We start from the raw sequence: 5,383 nt of genomic DNA on the forward strand, positions 1-5,383 counted from the left end.
AATCTCGGTGGGGAAAATAAAAACCATTCCACCCAATTGACATGAGGGGTAACTATTCTATCAATATCACCTGGGAATTCAACCCTTTAATACTTGTACCATTTGGGTCAAGCAGTGCTATGTGATAAGGGTATCTCAGTAAACAACCCATTACTCGGTACACTTATGTGATATTCATACTTAGTGCCTTTATATTGCTTAATGCTCTTGTGTTTTGATTCTTTGTGGTAATTTAGAGTGCTTTGGATTTCAAATTCCAGCCATTCATTACATTTTCTTCCAACCTGTAGTGCAAAAGTTTTAAGATTTTTACACTTATTAAAATGGTTTTGGTATTTAATCCTTTTTACTTGTTATTTTTTAATTGATAAGTTTTTTTGAACTTAGTGCAGCTACTATACTACAAGGCTATGTATTGGAAAGTTGGCACAATAATTTTCTCTAATTGTTGATTTAGGCAACACTGTTACATATGTCTCCTGTTCAACCTTTACACGATGTGGAAATCACCAAGCAAGTATATAACGGGTCCACATTAAGAGAGTTTAAAAGTCAGGCTGATGTCTACATGTTAAAACTCATTGTTTGATGAAAATTCTCACTGGATTCCGTAAATAATAAACAAATTGAATTCTTCTTGGCTAATCCTATCAACCATTGTTGCTTGCAAATATAATGGTCTTAATTTAATGTCTTGTGATAGATGACAACTTCTTGTTGTACATGGAGTCAGTAGAGAACTAGTGTCCTTATTTGTTGATTCCCGAAGTGTAGAAAGAAGCTTGTTACTTCAGAAACAAAACAATATAGATCACTATCTAAGACATAGTAGATTTCCATGGACTTTCACTTGTTCAGTGCAATGTTAGATTGCTATGTCATAAATAAGGTATTTCTGCTCTCAACATATGTTCAAATTTATCCTTGATGACTCAATTAGCTGACTCTTTTCTGAGCTACAAACTACGAGGAGGAGGTAAATTTTATGATTGGGTTATAAGAATAAGCAAGAAGCAAGATTTTATTATCATAATGATATTTTAGCATCAATGGGATATTGACTGCTTTCAGTCTTCGAGTTCATTCCATCAATAATTTTTTGTTTGGAAGTTTATGCCCATTCCTTAGCACTGAATTTTGTCCAGTTTCTCTAAACTCTTTGATATCTTTAGCCATCCCAAAAATTGGGAGCAAGGTGTAACTAGGAAGTATTAAATCCCAATTATCCAAATTTGATGAAAGGAAATGTTGAAGATTAGTGTTGGAAGAAGAATCAAAGAGTACAAATTAAATTCCAGACGACCTTTTCATGCACATTACAGCCAAGCACTTCAAGTTTGTCAAGTAGGTTACATACTATGTTGTGTTAATATTTTGTTTTAAATGGAGGGTGACATGCACATTATTCTAATGCACTGTTATGCAGCATATACTTATTATTTTTGTATTGTAGCCAATTGTATGAACTGGATTATGACAAAGAATTTGATGGAGACTCATTTAATATTTTAATCCATTACGAGGGAATATGTACCATTTCACTATGTTGTTTTTAATATATATATCCAAGGAAAATTAGTTGTGCACTTTTCCTTATTTTGAGGATGGTATTGAGGGTAAATTGGATTTTGCAAAAGCTCAAGGCTTTGTCAACAATCTCATGATGATCAAGTTATTCAACAAATAGTTCACGAAGAGCATCATATCACACATGAAATTTGAACCTGGATGAAGAAGATAATAATTTTTCTTCACAACGCCTCAAATTAAACCCACTTAACATGTTTTCATTATGTTATTCACTACTATTATAATTACTTCTTTTACCATTTTATTGCCAAATTCTTTTACATTCACATTCTTTTGCTTCATTTCTTGATGTCGCATGATACTTTATTGGTCAAAACCAAAAGTATGCATAACATCACACGTCCCATAATCAACTTTTAGCATCTCCTTTTAAGGTTTTTGCTGATCCAAATGTTCTCTTTATGGATGAAATGATTTTTCTTATTTTACAAACGACGTGTGCATAACATTTGTGCTAATAATGTAGGAACCAATTTTGGTTTCTATGCAGTTTTATATTTACATATAATGATTCATAGTGTGTAAATTTGTAGAGGTTGCAAATACTCATCTCTCTTGTGAGTGTGAATGAGTGTGAATGCTTTCTAATTCCATGCATTGTGCAGAGTGTATGCTTCCTTGCTTCCATGTGTTCATTGTTTTCAACATTTCAATTGTGATCGCACATCATTATTTAAGAGATTTTTGTGAGTGCAATTATGATGTTGTGTTTGGATTACATTACTCACCCTCTTTTGGTTCTCCTTAGGATCCAAGATTTCAACCAGATTTGTTGAGCACCTACCAACCTGTCAAGTGTGGTTTAGATTGTGGTCTTTGTGACATAGACAAAAATCAATGTAAATATGAGAGACAATATGTGGATATGAGAAGCAATAATGGTGTAATTGGAGAGGATATGGTGCCTTTTGGTGTTGATAGTGCACTTCAGCCACAACGTGCAGTGTTTGGGTGTGAAAATTCAGAAACTGGTGACCTCTATCATCAACATGCAGATGGAATTATGGGGCTTGGCCATGGTCAGCTTAGCATCATGGATCAACTTGTTTGACATGGTGTGATAGCCGATTCATTCTCTTTATGTTATGGTGGGATGGATGTAGGTGGAGGTGCCATGGTTTTGGGTGCAATTCCTCCTCCTCTAGACATGGTGTTCTCCACATCAAATCCAAATTACAGGTATGGAGTGTTTTTCTTTTGTTGTGGAAAATTATATTACAACTTTAATTCATCTCAATTAAATATTATGTATATGATACATCTGACACATATTCTATTAGTGTGGGGATGGAAACAATCCATACTACAATATACATATAAAAGGATAGTAATCAGTAGCAATACCTGCCCCTAGATCCTAAAGTATTCGACAATAGATATGGTATTGTCTTGGATAGTGGAACTACATATGCTTACGTACCAGAAGTAGCATTTGTAGTCTTCAAAGATATTGTAAAGTCGATTTATCTTTCAATGCTTCTATAAACTAGTCAAAGCCCAAGTTCCAATGAAATTATGAATGATGTTATAGGATAATTCTAATCATTGAACATTGTTATATTAACAATTTATTCCTAAAAAAAGTTTTTTTTCCTTTTTTTTTTTCTTTTTAAAAACTACTAGTATTTTAAAACATAAGTTGAATGCCCTTAGGCAAGACCCATTAGCAATATTCTTAAGATATGGTCAAAATTAATTTTTCTTTGTTCGATTTAAATGTAATTGAGAACATTTCAAGCTTTTTAAATATTAAATTGATGAAAAACTTATGCCCATCAACAGACCAAATTTCCTTTAGCTTAATTGAAAATGATATCAATTTAATTGATCGATATCCTATTATGATTAACCTTGAAGATATTTTTTTAATCTTATTTTAGTCCAGAAGTAATATTGTAACTCTAAGCCATATCAAATTTATCATACCAAATTTGATCCCTCAACCAAAAATTCAACTTAATTTGTTTAATTTGACCCTGCCTGAATAACAATGAATGTTCTTTCTTTGGTGGGAAGCTAGCAGTCCATGGTTCGACTGGGGTCCATGGTTGTCTAATGGAAGTTTAACATGAGATCAATCCCCCACCACACCCAACCCCCCTCCTAAAAAAAATAAACCCAAATAAAAATAAAGAAAGAAAGAAAGAAAACATATAAGCAATAAACGTTCCCCAAATCTATATCATGCTCTCTATTGGAAGGAGAAATTTTAATTGTTCATCCTTGTGAGACATTTTATTCTTTCATGAATGACTTATGGAAAATAGGGTTCCCTTGTTTTTTGGCAGAAAATAAGAGATTTTATATTAAACTTACAAAATCATTAAATTAAGTTGGCAAGCTGATAGCCTTCTACATTGGTAAGCATCCTCATCGGTCAATATTCCAATCAAAATTTCCTTTATAGGCCGGGGAGTAGATGCAGGCTTTCCAAATTTACAATATTGGGGTTTAAAGTCCCCATGGTCATCTACTACCTCAGCAATGAGACAGTAAAAATGACTTAGCCCCAATACTTTCCCTTGATTATGGACTTTCATAATTTATTGCCCCCCCAAGTAATATTAGACAATTATACAAAATATGGACTTATATATGGCTGCCTTGAGATTATTGACTGTAAAAATTAGGACATTATTAAGTTTCAACATGGGGAATATGTCTCTTTGGGAAAGGTATTAATGATTCTTACCAAAATATTTCAACTTTGTAAGTTGTCCAATTTTTTTTCAGTTGCCACATCCAAAGACATTTCTTTTGTGCAGGTGGAAGCAACTCTGGTAGTGCGTCATTATTTGGACAATATCATGTTACATGTAGATCCATTCTGCAGTGATTGCGTGGCTCTTATTGTTCCATCCCTTCAAGCCCTTGAAAGTTGGGCTCAGAAAGAAGGAATTGTTTACAAGGATTTTGTTAACTTATGTTAGAAGAGTGAAGCAATTAAAGAAGTTTAGAGTTCAATTTTACAAGTTTGTTATGGTGTCCACCACTTCTACTTCATTATATATTTGTAGTAATATTACCTCTAGTTTTTTCTATAGTACTTATAACATGTTTCAATTCATATTTGTTATGGCACATGAAACATGCTCTCTAGTATAATAATGCAAGAGTTGTTTTTCATTGAAAGGATATAGAGCTTAACCAAGCTACAATATGCTTTGGTAAAGGCAGAGGAACATCTTAAAAAGATGCCTAAGAATACAACATATACATATTTTGAACACAAGTAATATATATCTTTTTCTTTTGTAGATATGTTATTTTTTCTACCCAAGATATCACAACAAGAAAAATATTGATATTGTAGGAATTGTTTGAGGACCTCATTAAGGTCATTTTTTATGATGACCTACTTGATTGATACCTTCTCATGACAGGAAGGCTTTAAATATGAACTAATATGTTCCTGAAATAAATCAGATTCAAAGTTTATAAATATAAAAGATAAAAATAAAAGTCAATGTCTTCGTTTGATTGTTACTTGACTCTGGTGTGGGCAGGTTACAAGAAATGGGATTGGAAAAAGGATGGGGAGACAATGCAGAGAATGTCTTGGATATGATTCATTTTTTATTGGAGATCCTTTGGGCACCTGAGCCATCGACTTTGGAAATGTTTCTAGTAGGGATTCCTATGGTTTTTAATGTTGTGATTATTTCACCTCATGGTTATTTTGGGCAAGCAAATGTTTTAGGAATGCTAGACAAGACACTAGCGGATAGGTAAACATAATTTTTATAATTGCAATGTCCATTTCATGATATCCTCTCTTTATTATTTGATTGTA

The sequence above is a fragment of the Pinus tabuliformis genome, chromosome 7, assembly GCF_031772625.1.
Source record: "Pinus tabuliformis cultivar Carrire ecotype Pingquan chromosome 7, CPIR1, whole genome shotgun sequence".
NCBI classification, from domain to species: domain Eukaryota; kingdom Viridiplantae; phylum Streptophyta; class Pinopsida; order Pinales; family Pinaceae; genus Pinus; species Pinus tabuliformis.